The sequence below is a fragment of the Natator depressus genome, chromosome 11, assembly GCF_965152275.1.
Source record: "Natator depressus isolate rNatDep1 chromosome 11, rNatDep2.hap1, whole genome shotgun sequence".
Lineage (NCBI taxonomy): Eukaryota > Metazoa > Chordata > Testudines > Cheloniidae > Natator > Natator depressus.
This window is the reverse complement of record NC_134244.1, coordinates 24075554-24097273: the sequence shown is the minus strand read 5'-3', so window position 1 is coordinate 24097273 and position 21720 is coordinate 24075554. Positions and strand designations below refer to the sequence as shown.

At 39.1% G+C, this 21720-nt stretch overlaps 1 long non-coding RNA gene across 1 annotated transcript in view; it reads right to left on the bottom strand.

Moving 5' to 3' along the window:
- LOC141995567 (uncharacterized) overlaps positions 1 to 21720 on the bottom strand; it is a 294953-nt gene that overhangs the window by 88212 nt on the left and 185021 nt on the right. Inside the window, exon 3 of the long non-coding RNA XR_012641358.1 lies at positions 4945 to 5024. This is a non-coding gene — a long non-coding RNA (uncharacterized LOC141995567). The remainder of the gene's footprint in view (positions 1 to 4944; positions 5025 to 21720) is intronic.

Below are 21720 nucleotides of genomic sequence, written 5' to 3'. Positions count from 1 at the left end.
CTTTTCTATGCATACTTACTCATGCTTTCCTGTAAATACACCTCAAAACACATATATACTGATTAAAATATATTAGATAAAAATTAATGGACACAGAGAACAATTTTGTTTTGTGCAATGATACTAATAATCTTAAGGCATTTGATAGATCTCCTGGACTGTCTTGTTTCTGAGCTACCATGTTACGCTGTGTTGCACACTGTATCCTGTCTGCTAAATTGGTATTTCTTTCTTTCTTTAACAAAAAGTCTAGGCTTCTTACTATCCTTGTCTACAACTTGTGAGTCTGGCTCAAGACCCTTCTATAAATTTCATGAGCCTTTTTTTTTTTTTAACATAGAAGAAATTTTGCTTGACAAAGGTGATTACCAGGTATTACAGGCTAATCTTATAATAAATTTGTGAATTGGTAAGCCTATTTATTAACTAGTCAAAAGCAAATCCCTTTTGCTCATACCTTGTTATGTTAGTATTGTGTGCTATCACTTGCATTTAATCATATGTCAGGAGAAAATTTCTTAGTCAAAGATGTTTGCTCATTGAGAGAAACAAGAGCAGTTATACTACTCAAGATAATGTGATTTTCAGATTATTTTATTTAAGCCCAATAGGCTTTTGTGTGTCATCCTGTACAATAAAGTTGTAAAGTTTATAAGTTTCAGCTTGTTCATATAATATATTTTTAGTGCAGTTAATTAACTTAAGGGTGCTTAATTCATTCTAGAGGCCTAATTCTGTCCTGAGATCTAATCAGTTTGTCTGCCAAAAGTAGAGATACTCAGTTCCATTGGATATATGGGGATTTGTTTTGGCCCATTTTAAAGATAAGGACCATTTGAGAGGTTTGGATCCACTTCTAACACCCCTGTAGTTTGGATACAGGGTTTGTTTGAGGCCCATCTGTACCCTAAAGTAGGAATAAATTATGCATGTGAGGGGCTGCAGCAGCCTTTGCATTAAATATTGATTTGCTGGTCTTCTGCCATTCTGCAAAGTTGTGTGCATCTCCAGATCTACCTGTCTGCCATGATTGTGATGGCAGATCCCTAAGGAGGGTTTGGTTTAACTCTGCACAAAGTCTATCAAACAAAATAGGTGTATCTTGAGCAAATTTCTTGAGTGTAATTTATGCTAGAATAACAAGTGTTCCTGAGCCTCTGTAGATATGTATTCAATAGGGAGCTGTCTGTCTACATTTGATTTTACATTTCCTTCAGCTAACGTAGAGATCCCTAAGCAAAATCCAGCCCTCGGGGACATCCGGGAGGACTTTCAGTTCATAAACAATAAATGGATTACATGCATCCATAAATCCAGGTTTTCACTGGTGGCAGATATAACATGGATAACTGTTTATTTAATAGGCAATCACAGTGTAACTCAATGCAAGTTGATTAATATACATGTTAAGTGTTCTTCGTTTTATTTTTCTGTTGCAGAGCAGCAGGCTGGATTGCATGAGAGGGAGAGTGTTCAAGGAGGCTCCCCTGAAGAGTGGCCAGCTCCAATCTTGGACTTTGGTCTCTCTGGTTGAGGGGAAAGACGTGGTGTGTTGGGACCATAACACAACCTACCCCGTGCTCCTGCAGTGGCCAACGAGCTGGCCTAGCATGAAGTGGAATGTATGCTGCATCCTTTCAAAGGAATCAGTCAAGCATGCACTCCTCCCAAGCCTACTGAAACACTGTCTCTCCCTCAACCTCCTACATCACAGACCATGGTTTATAAACACAAGATGAACAAAATAGACTGGGACATTTCGTGAACGAGTTGAATACATATTGAGCCAAGTTCTCCTCCCAGTTACACTGGTCCAACCCCTTTTATGTTAATTGGGTTATAATGGTGTAAGCTGAAAGCAGAATTTAGCCCAATAAGCAGTCTGGGATTCATGTAGGTCCTGATATACTATATTGTTGCGCAACAGTGGTGGGCAGGGTGTAAAAGCATAAAGGGATTGGGAGGGAAGAGGAAGAAAACTCCCAGTAGGAAGTACTCCCACAAACTCCCTGTTAGTGCCCGCGTCGGTGCTAACTAGCTGAAAAGGAATATGGTGGCAGGCCACGGCCAATGGCCAGCACATGCTGAACCCTTTGAAAGGATCTCAGAACTGGTACTCTGTCATGTGTTCCCCTGGAACAGTCAAGACAAATTCTCATCCACCCCAGCCAGAATTCCTCCAGGGACTCCGGCTAGAGCATGACCCCTTCAAGCCCACTCCAGGGCTGTTTGTAATGGCACTGAGATCCTTCTACTTCCATGCCATCCCAGGGCTGAGAAGAGACGTGATCTCTATGGTGACCAGCTCCCAAACTATATATGTCAAAACCATTGGTTTAGGACAAAACTACTGCCTTAAGTTCTACCTGGGAGCTAAGGTGAAGCCAGTGCAGTTACACTCTGCGCTCGCTGTAAAGCACGATTTAATATGTAGTCAACAACAGTCTATGCTAAGACCCTAATCCTCCTGGACTGTGCTCTGATTAGCTCTCTTGTGGGTCAGGGGAAAAGAATCATTCTCCCCTCAGGCATAGGAGCAGCTGCAGTGCTGCAACAAATTCTGTAGCTCTGAGCACCTCCTCCCATGAAGGGATTCATGTAGCTGCTGATCATCTGATCTTGCCCACACACTACCTCCACCTGCTCTTTCTTGCTGGTAGAGAGCCAGTGCAGACCTAAACTCCATGCTCCAAGGGATGTGCACTCCCTTGGAATCTCTTCTTCATACTGCGTCAGTTCCTCTGCTGGGGTAAACCCAGACCCCTGGGAAAGTGATCAAGATTTCTCTCGAAGGCATGTTTGTAAATGGTCCCGGTATGCTTTCCATCCCAACCCACTTGTTTGTCTCATCCACCTGTCGGTGACTTCTTTGGAGGCAGACATTGTCATGTGTATGTATGTACAGTGCCTAGCTCAGTGGGGACTCAACTGTAATATAAAATGTGAAAGAAAGAAAGAAAGATGATGTAGCCCCATGTGGAGCACTAATCTGGAGGTGCACAAAGGCATGGACATTCTAACAATATTCTCATGTGAAAGGAAAAGTAACATTCTTCTCAGAAGGTACAAGTGAAAAAATGTTCTTGGCCACAGCTGATCGAGAAGTGAAAATCTAATCTGACCCGCAAATCAGGACTTGAATTACAAATGGCAGGCACACTTTCCCAATCACTGCTGTGGGTATAATCTTCACCAACTGTTCCTTGTTGCTTTTTCCATCCTACCAACATTCCTCAATCTGGGTTGTGTTTACAGCTAGCTCTCATCCAAGCCCAAATTTCCAGCACTGGATCGGTCCCTTCAGACAAGATATATAGAGTAATGTTATTGCCCGGTTGTGTGAGGGGACTATCAAATACGGTGGAAATCTTGCAAGAACAGGCTCTCTTGTGAAATGTTCAGTAATTCCCACTTTTAATCAGATTGGGAATTACCCAAGATCAGCCTTTTGTGTAGTATTTTGGGACTTCCATTTCTGATTTCATCCAGACCAGGGGAATACAGAGTAACAGAGAATAAATTCCAGTAACGAATACAAGAAAGTTACATACACACACATGCAGCCCTTTATTATTATTATTACTCACTAAAAGGTTCATTCAGATTTTTAGGGCAGGAGATTTAGCTAGGTTTCTGTTTTATCACATTCAGTTCATCCAGTCCTAGTTACTGTGCTGATCTACATAAAACCTGAGAGTGAAATGACTAACAGGCAAATTCTGGATTTGACAGTGAGAATGAAGCAGATGGTAAGTGCAAAAATATAGTCTGGGTTAAGTACTGACCATATTTGCCAGAAGCACAGACATGGAAACTCTAGCCACAGACAGAGCACATACAGATCCACCAAAATAGTAAAAGCAGAGTGCAGTATAAATGATTCTGTCTTCAGAATACACAGACATCTGACAACATTTTTCTTTTATGTACATTTTTCTTCAAAAGGATAGAATTTCATTCAATATTGGCCACTTTGGCCAAGTGCTTTCCCCCAGATGAATACAATCCCCCTTCTGATCTTCTGAGTTCCTAGCACAGGTCTCTTACCATCTCATCCATATAGGCTGCCCCCACTGTGGTGACTGGTGGGAGGTGATATTTAAATCAGTGCCAATCTAGCACAACAGGGGATAGGCATAGCAGAAGCAACAGAAGGAGGATTTTGCAATAGCTTGCTAGGTCACATTAAACTCCTTCTCTGGCCACCTCTAGTGTCCAGCCCATATGTCTGACAATCTTGCTTTAAGGACTCATTATTTATTTGGGAAATTTACTAATAGTATGATTTAACCCTAAATTTTGGAAAATATTCCTTAATTGATGCAGTGTACTTATTGCTTCATCAAGTAGTAAGCAGGGTGCTAACGTCTCAGATGATGGCAAATTTGTTGATAAGTATTACTGGATGGCACAGTGTTTAAAAGAGCATTATGTATAAATTAAAAAATGGTTTTAGTGTTGAGAAACTGTGTTTATGAGCATTATACTTGTTAGGTAAGAGACTCACACAGTGGTTAAATATCACTTAAAGCCTTACTCACACACAAAAGCCCATTGTTTATATATGAAAGAAAGCTTTGATTATATTATTTGAAAAATATTCTCACCAACTATTTTAAATAAAATACATTAATTTCTTCCAGACAGTAGATAAAAAACAGTTAGACAATTATTGTTGTTACAGTGAGTTGCTTTCTTTATCTAATCTTTCTTTTGGTTCTTTCCTAAAATCTACATGGCATTCTAGGGATTTTTATTTTTAGTAAGAGATGTCAAGGCAACAATTTATTGTAAGTGGCTGCTTTCTATTAATTCTTTTGTTATTAAACATAGGAACATTAATTACCATTAATCGGTGTGGCGTTAATATAAATTTCCCACAATAAGTTATTCACACACATACACAGACCCTATAATCTAATCAAGCAATTTACTTCTACTTACTTGGAAGGGAAAGAGAGACTGCTAATGTTATTTCCATTTCTTCATACTTAGGATGTGCTAAAAAACGATGGTGATGGGACCTGCATAAGAACACAGAGACAACACGTATTCCCACAGTTGATGTACACTATTCAATTGGTACAGTTATAGACACACCATATTTATGTTGCTGCAATTCATCAGCCAAACAGTTTACTGTGTTAAAACATTATAGGTCAAAAGAAGAAATAATAAATCCTGTTCTTAACAAAAGAAAAAGAAGCAACATAGAAAGTTTTCCTACTGCATTTCTGATTCTACCAAAATTACCACAACAATCAATGGGTTTTAACTAAGACATGAGGATTTGACCTCTGCCCCACAAAATTGGGCTAATAATGTAGAAGTAAATGTATATGGTTCAATAAACAAAAAAATATATATATTCTGTTATGAACTAGGAAGCCAGGAAGAATATGCCATTAACTTTTGGCATTTTAAACATATTAAAACTGTACTGCCTTATTCTGTTTGAATGTGCATCAGCCATGGTTAGTATGTTTTACATTAGCAGGTACATTTTAAAGCCACTACAGATAACTTTGAAAAACAGCATTGCCATTGCTTCTAAAATGACCTAATCTGAATAAATATAATGGATGAATATACTGTATTTCTTAGTACAAAGACATTGTAAGCTCCAACGTAAGCATAGAAGCTATAGTATGACTGATTAAGTATGTATGCTGCCTGCCAAATCTCTGCCCATCAGCACAGGACTTAAATCTCACTTTCACTTTTAGGCTTATAATTATTCTCAGAATGAAGTTTCCATAATGAACAGTTAAAACAATTTATTTAAAATATTGATTTACAACTGGCGTCCTTACATTAATACTTGTCTGTCTCTTTGGACCGTTAGCACTAATCAAGGTTTGTGCATGTGTAAGTGGAAAACTATGTAATGCTACCACTGAATGGTAGATGGGCCACGTTTCATTTCTAATAATTGCTATCCAAAATTTTGCTGCAAAAGTCATCTAACTTAACCAGAGCTTCAGCCAGCTTCCAGCATCTTCTTAAATCCCTTCCCCTCACCTCAGATTTAATCTCCTCATTCTGTCCTTCCAAACCCTGTACCAGTTAGTTCTCACCTCTCTCTGCTCATGTCTCTTTATACTCCCCCAATCCACACTGCTATACATCCCTGCCAAGTGCTCCTCCCATTCTTGTCCCCACGCTCTTGTCTATGCTGGCCTCCATGATTTAAGCCTCCTTCCTGACTAGCCTTCCATGTTTCCCTCCTCTCCTCCTTCAAGTCATTCCCAAAACACATTTCTGTGAGATCTATAAACCCTGGTCCCCATTATAAGAAATGGTAATGAAATAGACAATGATTTCTCCCCAGAAAATCATTAAACTAACAAGGCACATCCTCCTCACAAGCTCAGTCAATTGCTTTTATTGTATCCCATCCATAGCTTATATGTATAGGTTGTTGGGGGTTAGATTGCAAACTGTTCAAGGCAGGGAGCTCAGGGCTGTTTGTATAGCAACTCTAGAATATAGGTTACTATGAGGAGTGTGTGCAAGTTTTAGAATTTGTATCCATGTTTTCTGTATGTGCATTTATGCTTGAATTTACATTGTTCACATTTTTTAAAATGCTTCGCAAAATTATTTATGGGGCTGAAAAAGTGCAAGATCTGGTCATCAAACATTTTCTCAGTTATTGGATGGTGGAAATATTCCAAGATGACCAGATCTTTCTTTATTTTCAGCTCCATACCTAGCTCCCTCATGTGCATAAAAAGTCCATCAAAAACATCAGTTCAAATGCAGACACTGAGGTATTTAGATTTGACAAAAGCATAGCCTCCATTTATATTTTAAATACATTGGGTCAGATCCCCAGCTCGTGTAAACTGTTACAGCATCTTTGACTTCAGTGAAGCTAAGCTGATTTATACTATCTGAGCTAACAAGCATGGGGAAAACATGCATTTAAATAAAGAGAGCATATTTCACAGGTGCATGTGGAATATACAGAAATTCAGTGCTGAAAGAACCTAACTAGCATGACTCTGTGAGGAAAAGCTGAGAAGACAAAAATTAACCCAAGGCAGAGTATGAGTGTGGTTTCTCATCTTCCACAGAGAAGAATCCCATCTAGAAACCCCTGCAGTAACATCCTGTAACACATATTGGAAGGCTGAAGTATGGAAATGCTCTTCTCTTCCATTTCTGTCCATCCACTGGCATAGTTTAAGGTAGCCTTGGATAAGTGCAAGTGCATGTACTCCTACACATCATATATTTTCTCAAGGAAGCTCAATGTTTCAAATGCGCATAACTGTGTCAGTAATTCTCCCATACAAGGACATGGACTATTGAGTGCTAACACACATACGTTATTTGGTTACATGTAAGCAATGAACTGCTTTTCCTACCCATCCATGCACTATTGCTCTCCTCCCTCGTGGTCATGCAATTTTTGACATTGACAGAACCAGGTTAGCAGAGATTAAGGAAACACCACTAATTCCTGCGCCTAGCATTGGTGATTGGATATTTGCTTTTTTGCACACTAAAAGTTTTCAGATATTTAAATAGTAGCAAGCTGCACATAGGAAATGGGATGTTTGTTGCTCTCTGGTTAATGCCATTTCTGACTTCCTAACCTCTATGCAAAGTGGCTTTGGAGATAAGTGAATTCTGCATGTTGATTTATTTCAAGTGCAGAAAACACTGTGCTGATAGAAAATGAAAATGGAGCTAATAAAATGACTATGGTATATCCCCTTGAGAAGTGAGAGATACTCAGGCATTGTAGGAATGAAGGAATTTTTGATTTTGGTTCCTCACATAAACTGGTAGAAGCCACACTAATTCTAATCAATATTAGTCAGTTTGCTGATATCATGAAAAAAATAAAAACACTTGTAGAGTGTAAACATTTCCAATTTCATATTATTGAGATTTTGAGCAATTCAAACCTTTTTTAATAGTCTTCTGGCCAAAATCAAATGCTTTCAGCTTCTACTATACAAGAGACATAATATCAATGACTTAGATACCCTGTCAAAAGTTATAAACATAAATACCATAATTTTCTATCTTCAGGAAGAACTTAATATCCCTATAACAGCCCCTGGTTTTAATCTTTTTTTCTTAATAACTGACCTATATAAAAAGAAAAGGAGTACTTGTGGCACCTTAGAGACTAACCAATTTATGTGAGCATGAGCTTTCGTGAGCTACAGCTCACTTCATTGGATGCATACTGTGGAAACTGCAGAAGACATTATATACATAGAGACCATGAAACAATACCTCCTCCCACCCCATTTCCAGCACAAATACAGGTTTTCTCACCCCCCTGTATTTGTGCTGGAAATGGCCCACCTTGATTTTCATACACCTTGTAAAGAGAGTGGTCACTTTGGATGGGCTATTACCAGCAGGAGAGTGAGTTTGTGTGTGGGGGGGCGGAGGGTGAGAAAACCTGGATTTGTGCTGGAAATGGCCCAACTTGATGATCACTTTAGATAAGCTATTACCAGCAGGAGAGTGGGGTGGGAGGAGGTATTGTTTCATGGTCTCTGTGTATATAATGTCTTCTGCAGTTTCCACAGTATGCATCCGATGAAGTGAGCTGTAGCTCACGAAAGCTCATGCTCAAATAAATTGGTTAGTCTCTAAGGTGCCACAAGTACTCCTTTTCTTTTTGCGAATACAGACTAACACGGCTGTTACTCTGAAACCTAACCTATATAAGCATCCAAATCCTCAGTATGTTTTAGTGACATAATTTAAATTCTACTTAAATGTATTGTAGGACTGTCACAAAAGTCACTAAATGATCATTACAGAAGTCTGGAGATGGGTGGAGTTTCTGTTGCTGCAGTATTTAGAAGAAAAACAATATGAAGAAATGAACAACCTGGTTGCAATTTCACTCCATTAGTAGCATTGAGCTTGCCAGTTTTTTACTGCAGCATTTGACAAAGCTTTGAGCCAGAGATTAAGGCATGTGTCCTGAGGAAGGAAAAGAACAGGAGCTTCCACTCTTCATTAAGGATATTTTTTATTTTCAAACTGCCACCCCACATTTTGGGTCATGGAAAAGGTTGAAGCTGTGCACTTGAACTGTGCCACACTAAACTGGATAATACTCTTATAAAAAAGCAAACCAAAGAATGAAAGATAAGAAGCGGAAAATACATTATTACAAACCACCTAAAATACATGCCTCAAAATATATCTTGCTTTCTAGTTTTTTCCTCTTAAAAGATTTTACAAGGCAGGACAAGTGCCCAAAACAATAGGGTGCAGTTAGCCACAAACTGCATATTCATGGTGTATTTTTCCATAGTTTAAATATACATTCTGAGCTTTATTTCAGAGCGATTGTTTTAGAAATGTTAATGTCTCTATAGATTCAAATCCTGATCATTACTTGATCCATTGCCAAAGACTGAGGTGGCATTCCTATGTCTGTATACATTTATTTGAATAAGTGACTGTTTCTTCTGTTGTTTTTGTTTAATCTAAATATTAATGAACAGCTTATATAATATTCTATTCTCTCTCTCTTTCCTTATAAGTGACACAGAGCAATAATCACAAAGGTCCAAAGTCCTGATGTCCTTTTCTTAGTCATTGCATTTTCAAATGGGGCTGTTCTTAAACAAAGATTTCATGCTTTGACACAAATCAAGGAATGACTTGCATAACCAACAATCTTAATAATAATGTAGCATAGTAAGAGCCTGATCCTCTTCAAATTGAAGTCAGTAGGATATTTAGAAATGAAAGATTCAATCTCTACATAGGAAGCTGCAAGTTAATGCCCAGTGTTGGTGTTCCTTCAGAAAAGAACTGAATTTATTGGAGCCAAGAGAGAGAAAATCATCTAAGAATGGGTGAGAGATTACTCGAAATGCAAGCAAATCTGTCTCTAAAATTGCAGTAATATCTGTCAATATATTTATATCTACTGCCAGATATCTTCAGCAGAACCTTGGACTGCTCAGCAAGGACAACTAGATACAGTAATTGCAATGACCATTCAGCCAGAGGCGACAGTATCTCCTGCAAACTTTTCTCACACAGTTCTGTGAGGAACTGTGAAGGAAGGGATAATGAAGGATACTCTAGAATCATAGAATATCAGAGTTGGAAGGGACCTCAGGAGATCGTCTAGTCTAACCCCCTGTTCAAAGCAGGACCAATCCCCAATTTTTGCCCCAGATCCCTAAATGGCCCCCTCAAGGATTGAATTTACAACCCTGGGTTTAGCAGGCCAATGCTTGAAACCACTGAGCTATCCCTCTCCCACTCTAGGGCATCCTTTCAGTTGTATATCCCTGGCTAATCCACCTCTTCAATAATTATGTGAATGGTGGCAGAGAAGGGGTAGGGCAATGCTGTCAGGAGCAGCAGATGGGATAGTTAATTTAGGACATGTTACTGTTTTGAATGACATGGGTAAAAAAAGTGCAAAAGAAACCAAAATCCAAGTATAGACTCTGGTCAACACCTTTCATCTTCCCCATTAGTTTTGCATAGAGTGGCCAGCACCATAGGCCTATGGCTAACAGAGGCCCTGTTGAATAAAAGGGGTTAACAAAGTCACTCTCATAGTTTAATACAGAACACAGAATCTGTTAGCTATGTGGCTGTACTTTGGTTCTCATTTGGTGTTAGGAAGGGAGAGTATGAGGTGAAGACTCTGTTGATGTTTCCCCTAGCCCTTTTTATAAATTCTTCACCTCAAGTCAGTAGAAAAGACCTAACTGAAGATTCACTGGCACCACCTCCTGCCCCACACCACTTGGCGTTACATATATGTCATCTTCACCCACACAAGAGTGCAGGGTCCCTAAGAAGTAACTGTCCCTTTGCTTACTGCAACTCCTGTTAAAACGGGTGAAAGGCAACTCTCATTGCCATTGCTGAAGGTGTAGATGCAAATGCTCACATAGGTGTCAGAGTAGTGTCCTGAGCTTATAGCTATATAGTTTTATTTCTACAATATTTAAAAATAATAAAAATATACATTTTTAATCTGTAGCTGAACAACAACAATCTCGGGACAGAAATTATACTTGCTATGTCCTCTGCTTCTCTTGTTGCATCTGAAAGCATGAACTTAATACACTACTTGTGCACAGAGAAGGAGAGAATTTTTAAAGTACTGCAAATGATCGGTAGAAATTCTCCATTCAGATAAGTCACCTTTTTTCCTTCAAGTAATGCTTTCAAATTCCCTTCTTCTGAACGTCAGTGTAGACTCCTAGCATTTCTGAGGCTGGGTCAACCCGATCCTACATACAGGACTGAATGGGAATTCCACTCATGGATTAGTGGAGTGGAACCTTCATCCCTAAAATTTCTCATCCGCAGGATCATAGTCCCCCATTTCAAGGTGGATTATAGGTTTCATCATATACCAAAGTATCATACACCATGTGTCACAAACATAATTGCTGGCAAAGATGGCACCCGAGCCCAGCCTTGCACAACAAACAGGTTGGCAGCTGCCTCCCCTGGACTAGCCAATTGTATGCTAATATGTGCGGCACAACCACTCAGTTCCATTCTCAGCACCACCATCTTCCCTTCCCCTTATGCTGTAAATAGCCATGTAGACGGGAGGGCATGAGAGTCAACAGCCTTTCCTTTCCACCTCAACCGGACCCAAAAGGAGTACTCTGCTCACTGCTGGTTCAGGGAAACCACTCCTAAGGCTGAAGAAGATGAGGTACAATTATGATGCCATGCTACCATTTAAGGTGAAATAAAATCACCTTTCTAGCCAGTGTGCAACATCAGACCAGAGGAGAAGTACCATTATGTTTCTGTGAATTCAGTGAGGATTGGCAACGGTGGAAATACTGAAAATTCGAGACAGAGAACTTGTGAACTATTGGCCAACATTATGTTGCTCCTATAACTCTTCCCTACTTGCCATGTTGCAGAAAAAAATTTAAAGTATAAACATTAGTTGGCTTTGTGGTGAGGTGTTAGTCTGCCAGCCTGAGGTTAGAAGCAGCGATGGGATCCCAAGCACTAGGCTTTGTATTATAGCATTGTATTTTTGATGCGGTAGTTAAGGGTCAATTACTGTTTCCATTATAAACCCTGTTTTTCAAGGGTTTTTTACTCAACCATTTTCATTTACATTACATTCAAACTTGGCATGCAAGTGGCATGGATACAAAATTTTTAAATAGACTAAATGAGGTAGGCTCATTTTTAGATACAGAAAAGTCAAAAATTGTTTTTCAGTGGGTTTGGATTTTTCATCTTTCACTTGCTTGAGCTAAAATATGGTTTCACTTTAAAAACTGCACTACTCCATGTTAAATGGATTTCAGTTTGTTTGTTTGTTTGGATGTTTTACATTTCAGGGGTTTTAATTTGTATGCATTCTCACCCCCTGATTTTCCCTGCAAATTTTCTATTTGAGGGTAATCAGTAACGCAAAGCAAAGTTTCAACCTGGTTTAAAATGGACAACAATCAACACCACAAATGTTGCATGATTTTGGTGTAACACCATTAGATTGACTTAGGTTCACTTTATCCACATACAAGTCATCCTTAAAAAAAATCGAGACCATTTCTAGTCAAGTTCAGCAGTGCTGGAAAGATCCGCAACTAATTAAGCTAGCAATGGAAGAACTCATACAATTCTAATCAGGGAGGATTTTTGATAGTTTTCCCAAATGGCAGTGTCTCTTATTCCAAAGGCACAAATACAGTCTACCAGCCTAGCCACCCACCCATCACGAAAGCATGTGAGTGCCTTGGTAATCACCACAGATGGCAGAACATACTGCTCTTACGGAAGCAATGCTGCAGTGCATATACACATTGTGAAGCACTAGAAGATATTGAGGTTCCCTGCAGCACTGTGCCTCTCATAGGATATGCTGTGGCTGTGACACTGTACTGCCCCCAAAGAAGGGCTGCCCCAACAGGAAAAACCTGGCCCTAAGTAATTTCATAGACTATTCTATGTTAAGCAACATTAAGACTGGAACTAGTAGTTAAGACCACTACTCCATCTTCCACTGACTCCTTTGTTCTGAATAACTATGAAGCATAAGAAAAATATCATACTTTTCACTTTAATAGAACCTTCCTTCAATGGGGTCTCAAAGTTTTTCACAAATATTCTTCACAATATCCCAGTGAGGTAGGAAAGCGTGATTATCCCAGTATTACAGACAGGGGAAATGAGAAGAACAAGGGAGTGACTTACTCACATAGACAGTCAGTGGCAGAAACAGGAAGAAAACTCAAACTTCCCGACTTCCAGTACCATGATTGAGCCATTAAATCACACATTTTTCCCATCAGAAAAATTACCTGGAATGCAATTAGGGCCTGATGTGAACCCCAGTTAAACTGATAGAAAACTTCCATTGACTTCAATGGCCTTTAGATCAGAACCTTATTTCTCATTTGCCTTGGAGTAGGTAAGATCTGAATCTAGTCCAGTGTATGTAAAATCACCCATCATTTCCAACTCTTTACAAATACCTAGTCACCTCTAGGTGAGATCATTGAGTGTAGCCTTAACACATAGTTTCATTGCTTACCTCTGTTTCTATTTGCACCTTAATGTTAGGCTGATGCTATTTTTCTCATGTATAATAGATTAACCACATCACAGAGATGAAATCCACAGTATTCAGCTAACATCTTCCCTTTCTGTGTTTACATGCATTCTCTGCTAATATATGCTTAGATCTTTTTGTGAACAGTGACAGAACAACTCTCTCTAAAGCTATCAAAGCCCTCCTCATTATCCTTTATGGGCTGTGTAGAAAATGTCTCCACTATTAGACATTTAACTGGAGTGCAGTAGAATGGTTTTGCTGGCCCCCTCCAGTTCTTTGGGTAAAAGCTCTGTTCATAATCAGTTTCTGCTTTTTTTTAATGACCCTCAAGAGGTCCCTTCTGGTACACTTCAGTTCCCATTCTAGTGTCCCATTGATTTTAGAGACTTTAGGAACTTGCTCTTAACCTTCTGCTTTCTCACAGGATCACTGTTGAATGATTAGGCACTATATAGCCTTTTGTTACCCTGTGTGTTGAGAGTGAAATATCTGGAGAATTAAAACACCAGTTACAATATCATTTCCTGCAGAAAGAGATTGCTCTTCTCTCAGGACTATTCACCCCATTTACGTGAGTGATTTTCTTGGACAAGAACGACTCCAACATTTCTTTGTAGAAAAAATATACAGAATTATCCACTTGCATACAAGTTTGTATTCACGCAAAGGTCTGTGCTGATGTCTTGAATTATAGCAGCAGGAATGATATTTCCCATTGGGCCAGAAGGATCAGAACCATTTAAATGGTGGGCAACATTAAGCAACCATAAAAGAGAAGAAAAGGATTTCAAAGATGGATATTCCTACATAAAGTGTTTCCAGTTGATATGATTTGATTCAATTGTGTGTTTTGCCAAGGCCCACTGCTATCCTCTGATCACTTTAACGCTGTGTCCTATGCATATACTTGAAGATTTGTCTTGGACAAACTGGAGGTCAATACCCTTGGCATCTTTAAGTCCTGGAGACAAAGTTCTGTGGCAGGACAGGCAAAAGAAATTCCTCATGAGCAGTAAGTTTTTCAGACAGAGAATTCTGAGATGCAGCCACTTCAATACCACAAATGTATGACTGATGTTTAAAAAACAACATTAGAGGACTGGATGTTATTATTTATTAATTGTATTATAATGCATAGGAGCCCAAGTCATGGACCAGGACCCCATTGTGCTAGGCACTGTACAAACACAGAACATGAAAAACCAGTCCCAGCCACAAAGAGTTTGCAGTCTAAGCATAACAGAAAACAGATGGACACAGACAGACAGACAGGAGAATACAAGGAAACAATGAAACAACATTAGTTAGCAGTGGCACTGGTCTCAAATATACGTCTTAAGGAATGCCAGGTACACTCAGGCAGCAAAGTACTTTAATACTAGTGCATATTCTTTATTTAATTGTGATATCACCACGGTAGGGCAACTGATTGGGTGGAATGCTATAGTGGAATATTACTGCACTGCAAAGAAAGGAAATATTGGAGTTGTAAATTACTCACAAAAAGGGAAGTTGTGGGCTTTTTAAAAGATTGCAAAATGTTCAGGTAAATTTATTTCATTTCCATTTTCAAGCCAGGACCAATGAACTGAAATACTTAGAGGAAAGGCTATTATTTCAAAAAGTTTCCAGCTCAGTTTTGCAAAGTCAAGGGTTCAGGTAATGCTTATTCAACCCCATGTTAAACTTCAAACCTTTTTGAGATATAGTCATTTCCTATATTTCCTATATTTCCAAGATTTGAATGGAGGGAGGATCTGTGCTGCTAATTCTATTGTTCCTATAAGGTATTACAAAGGCCGTTTACTTCACTATTTCTTCCTTGGATAACATATAAACAAACATTTTTTCATTCAGAGCCACATCTTCAAAACAACAAATGGACGGAATGCCAGTGTCCCACTATAAAATAAGAAAAAAAATGTCCCAGCTCTGCTCAGGTAGAGGTATACATCTGGAGCCACTCCATTAACACCAGTGTGAATACGAGAAGAATCTGGCCCTGTTACTATTCACCATTCACTGTCTTTCAGCAGGGGATCAAAAAAAAAAGCGGGCTGGAAAAAAATCCTAAACCCAGAAAAAATAATTATATCCATTTGTTGTTGTTGTTGCTGTTGACACCATCTGAAAAGAAATAATTATAAAGAGCTCCATATTTATATGTGGTGGTGGGGGTGAGGGGTGGAGACAAAAGACTCACCCGAATGATCCTAGTTAAGGGCCTTAACAGCAAGGCAGCTTAACTTCTCTTTGAAACTGGTGAGTCTCCCTGCTTGGCTGAGTTTGAATTGTACGTTACTGTAGTAACATTTCACTAATAGGGATACCCCTCCTTTTAAAAACTGCTCCTTCCAGAAATAGCAACACAATTTAGCAATATTTTGTATCAAGACAATTACATTGTAGAATTATTGTAGTCTTAGTACCTCATTAAAATAAAAAAATGTTAAATCCTTGTTTTGTTGAACACAAGAGATGAATAGTAAATATTGATTTAGAATGAATGCAAACATTTCCCTAGGAGTGGATAATTACAGCCTTTCTATGCAAAACACTTATATTTGAAGAAGCACTTCACTTACTTTGCCATGTGGTATACATTCTTTAGTACATTTTAAATTATACGTTGTCCTGGACAGCGTCTGCTCTATAATTTCTTGCGTCTCTACACCAGAGTCAGTATGTAATTTTAAACTGCAAACTTTCTGCCAACTAGAAGAGCAAAGCAGACTTAACTCTTTCCCTTTGCTAGGCTCAGAGATCAATTTAGACTGCACATAGTCATAAGACCAATGTGCTCAGTATCTGAGCAGTCTGGAACTAGTTTGGTCTAGCTAGAGTTTAACAAAGATGCTACTCCTAGCAATCTTCATTTTCACAGGGAATTTTCTAATTATGTACAAGGGTTGGTGCATTCTACTTTTTCGCCAGATCAAAAGGAATGAAAAAGTTTGACCTAAAACTTTAGTTCCACATACATAAAGCACAAAGGCTTGAACTCTTGTGATAGAACATCTAATTTAACAGTACAGCCATAGACTTCAAATGTAGATTTGAACCAAATATATTTCATTAAGAGAGCCTGTATTGATGTATATAGAACTTTAATTGTTAGTAAATATTAGGGTTGCAGTGGAGCATTCATCTTCCTTTGAAAGGCTGAAATGCCTTTGTGTACTTAATTTCAGAACCTGATATTTTATTTAGCAGGATGAGGCAGGGGAAAAATCCCAGACCCAATCAAAAAAACTCCTGGTTTTTCTTAATTACTTACATTGTTCTTTCCTTCCTTATGTATTACTTATCTTTTGCCTCCCTAAAGTGGTTAATGAAATAGCTTTTGCCCCGGAGCCTCAGACTGCAATCCTGCATTCTAGGTGGATCAGGCTGCAGGACTGGATCATCAATCCAAACAAGAGCATCAGGTAGAGATAACCACCCAGGGACAACATAGTCATGAAGTCACTTATGAGATTAATCCACAAGACTTGTGAATTACACAGTTTCACTTTATATTTTACAAACACACACACACAAATTATAGGCCAATACTTTTGGACAAGTAGGCCTAAAGTTAGGCACGTAAATGAGCTGCCTGATTTCCATAACAATTAAGCATCCAAAACTTCAAGGCCCCAATTCAGGAAATCATTTAGCTTTATGTTTAAATCCATCCCTATTTAGGATGGCACTTAAGTATGTGCTTATCGTCCATGGACTTTATTACGTGAGAACATGCTTAAGTGCTTTTCTGAATACAGAAACTTTATGAATGGGGGGCTCACTGAAGATTTTTGGCCATGAAAAACAACTTGAAGGAATGAGTTCTGAGATGGGACTTAAAGGAAGACAGGTGGAGACATAGCAAACAGGGTCAGGAATGCTGTTCCAGACATAGACCACAAAAGATAAAGATAGGTGGAGCACTGACCAAGCTAATAGCATAATAAATAAAGGCACCACACTGAGCTATTGTCTGAAGATAATCTGTCAGGTTACATAATTTAAAGTCTACTCAGTGATCTTTATAAAATATATGTATACACCCATCTATAGGTATTATATGCATACATATATACACATATGTAATGCATATACCCGGGTGGGGCAAGTCTATATGTCCAACCAACGAGGAAGCCAGCACCTACCCTCCCTCCCCTAGTGGAGGCGAATGGCAGGATGTGTTAGGACCTGCTGTGGGCATTACACTAGTCGCCCCCTTTTAAAGGGGGGTTGGGAAGGAATTTTTCCCGCACCACCAGAATTGGCTTTGGTGTAGTGTGTTTTTTTTGCCTTCCCCACAGCGGGTGTGAGGATGGACCTTTTCTGGTAAATTGAAAAGGTGGTAGGCCATATGTCACAACTTATTTTGTAAGGTTGGGCGGATGTTCAGTGCAGGTACTCCACAGGGAGGGTAGTCAGTGACCAGATAAATGGCCTGGTAAAAGACTTCAAAGGAGGTACTGGATAAAGGAACAGAACGGGGAGAGGGTTCGGGGACTCCCATGATTGGTACGACAGGGAGCCAACCCCCCACGTTCTCATAGCCCTCCTTAACCCTTTTACGAGGCTGGTGGATGGCAAGGTCCAAGCCATGGTTCAGCTGGGGGGCCTGGATGGAAACAAAGGGGGCCTGGTGGAAGCACCCTAAAATTGATTTGAATAAGCGTGGACTTGCCTGCACTGTACACTTTATCTGCCAGATCATCCCAGACATCTATAAAATAAAGTTGCAACCTTATTAAAACCCATAACGAGTCTCCTGTCCTTCTTGCGGTATACCCAGACAATCTGTCAGGTTACACAATCTAAAGTCTACTCAGTGGTCTTTAGAAAATATATTTATCCACCCATCTATAGCTATTTTATGCATACATATATGTAATGTATATATGCATACACATACATTCAGTCATTATTCATTCTGAGCTTTCAGGCTGGGAACTCAATTTCTATCTATTTCACTAGAACAGAATTAAGCAGACTAGGTTCAAGGATGAGTTGAAAACAAAAACAAAGATGCTACATGGACTAAGAAAGGTCTGGGGAAAAAAAAACAAATTTACTGTGTTAAAAGTTAAATTCTCATCCAGAGTCAGAATGAGAGAGAAACAGACAAAAAAGTATATTAAAATATAGGGAGGATTAAGTAACATAAGATAAAGATTCTGGAGTAACAAAGTACCAATGTCCCTTATTTCTGTTAAGATATTTCTCATTACCGCTCCATCGCCACACGCATACACTTTTATGCAGCAATTGATTTTGAAACAGCAACTCTTCACAAATGGTTTCTGAAGATACAGCCTTGTACTTCCAGAAATGTTGAACTAAATGTCAAGACAAAAACCACCAGCTCCGTGGTTAAAGTAATATGTCTGCTAGGAAAATATTCAACCTACCAACTTGGCATCTACCCCTGTTATATTTGGAGGTACCTAATTCTTTATAAAAGCACCCAGAGTAGTCTTAATGAATGTAACTGAAGAAATCTTCCACTGGAAGTTACTTGCTGGTTTAAAATTAGCTCTCTCCTTTGCTCTGTATTTCTAGGTTTTACATAACCATGGGGGGAAAAGAAGACATATGATAAAAATAAAATTGGCTGCTCTGGATTAGAAATCTAGGGAAACGTGTCAGGCCAGTTTTCTGCTATGGGTTTCATCAGAGACAAAATATCTTAAACTACAAGGAAAGATAATGTATGACTAAGAAAATTCCCTGAGCAATCAGGGGCTGTGTTTTCAGCTTTTTTACATTTTAGTTTTATTTTCTCACAGCAAAGAGCTAGAATAAGATTTAAGTTCTATGATCAAGTTGGCAGAATCCATGCACCCTACCTGCATGATCATGAATTGTAAATCAATATTTTATAAGAATTTAACTTTTCCTATTCCAAAATAATCAAACATAGTGGTGAGGGGCCACTAACCATGACAAAAAATATACTTCAGATTCTTTCTTGACGTGCCAACTCCAATAAGTTCTCCAAGTGAAATTAAACGCACACTCTTATTCCAAACCACAGTTTCCCCTTGGGATGTACAAATCTCAAGTGGGGGCTGAAAGGCCAGTTGTACTGAAGCCCAGGGTTACACCCATTTTTGCAGTTTTTTTTAAACTACTGCATGTAGTATAACTTGTATTCCAGCCCACTCAGTGACTTTGCTTTCCAGTATTGGTAATAAAAATGATGTCTTCATAGTTTCCACATTCCAGCATTAATGAGTGGGCCAGTCCATATCTTCCCTTGGTTTCTCACAGTTTTATGTTTGTTTTCTTTGAAAGCTTCTCTGCTGAGCTACAGGTCAGCAAAAAAAGAAAATATCTGGTGTGTTGTGAGTAACAGTTGGCTCCATGTCTAAGAGCAGTAACAAAGATTCATTTGAGCACAGAAATTAGAAGTGGAAAAGATCTATTAGTTCATATTGTTCATCTCCTGGCCAATGCTCAATGTTTAGCCAATCACAATGTGATATGTGGCTGCCCCCATGCAATCAACAGCATAAGCTTTCACAAGGATCTAGCTTGGAAAGGAAATAGTGCCTTTCATGTTCAAAACATAACCCTAAACAAAGATCTGTAGGAAAGCCCTTTTAGCCCATTCATACCTATAGTGGAAGCCAAAAACTACCACCACCACTTGGCCAAGTGGATGATAGAAGAAAATGCCATCCTGGCACCACAAATGGAAGCTTGCTCCTTCTCTAGGCAAGCCACATAACTCACATCAGCAGTATCATACAGTCCAATGATCATGCTATACAAATTTGCAACAAAAGACAGAAGACAGGCGCACCACAATGCCCCCATATTGGAAGTCTGTGGGGAGACAAGATATCTCCCTGCAGGCAGGGTACAGGAAAATTTCTGAGCCCTGTCTGCATGGAATATATCCTTGGGTTGGGAGAGGGTGTAACGGTAGGCACAGGAGACTCAGTGGATATTTTGTAACTCTGTCCATATCATGTGACTAGAGTCAGGAAATAAAGTTCAGCCTCTTTCCAGCAATCCTGCATGTCACACCTTTATTAATATGGTGTTGGAGGTAAACTAAATTTTGGCAAAGATGGAGCTAATGAAGCCACCTGAATGATTCAACCTGGAAGAAAAGTTGGACGAGAACTGGAAGAGATGCTCAGAGTGACTCCAGATCTGCCTGAAACCCAGTGGTATTGAAAGAATTGGAGAGAGTGAAGTCCATCACACTGCCCAGCCCAGAGGCATTAAACTCTACAGTAAATTCTCGTGGCAGTGCCACAAACTGCTAGAAGAAGTCATTCAAAGCTTTCAGGTATATTTCATGAAGAATTTCACTAGGGAAAGACAAATTTTCTTTACAAGAAACTAGTTGCCAGGTGAGACAATTGACCATTCTGTAATAGACCTATATGATAAAGCTAAGTCATAGCAATCTGAATTTTTTACAAATGGATTAATTCGAGACCAAGTTATTAGTAGTACAACGGATAATCGTCTCTACGATAAATGAATCTGAATCTGCAAAGAACAGTAAATACTTCCAGGGCTACTGAAAACTGTGTTTCCCACATGAAAGCATCAACAAGCAATGAAAGAACTGAAAGCGCATCTAATTAAAAATGCACACCAAGACATAACAACAGAGTAGAAGAGTAAACAAATAGAGACCAGGTTTGTTTGCAATAAAAGAAGAGGAAATCACCACACAACACAAACTCATCCAGCACAAGGGTATGGTGGCTTGCGTGCAGGTACAGCAACCATTCTGCAGAAGTGATTTGCAAACTATATGAGCATAGAGATGGAGACCAACACTCTGACCATGGCGCAGAAACAGAGTTCTTTGCTGGAATTCTTAATAAATTTGCAATTTAAAAAGAGATGCTGAAGCTGATGCATCACCGCACAATTACACCAAAAAGATGGTGCTAAGTGGGGATCCACTTCAGCAGCTGAACAGGCCACTGCAGAAGAAACTGGTTTTTGAACATGTGTGATCAAATGTAATTGTTGACAGATGTCCAATGAGAGGCAGAATAATCCTCTCTTGTCTCTAGTGTCTCAGGTTGTCTACTCTGACTGACATCCTAGACCTCTCTATTTGTGTGTTTTATTAACTGGCCATATGAGTCTGTGGTTGTTACTTTTAGCAGGTATTATGTTTTATTTTCATTGGATTT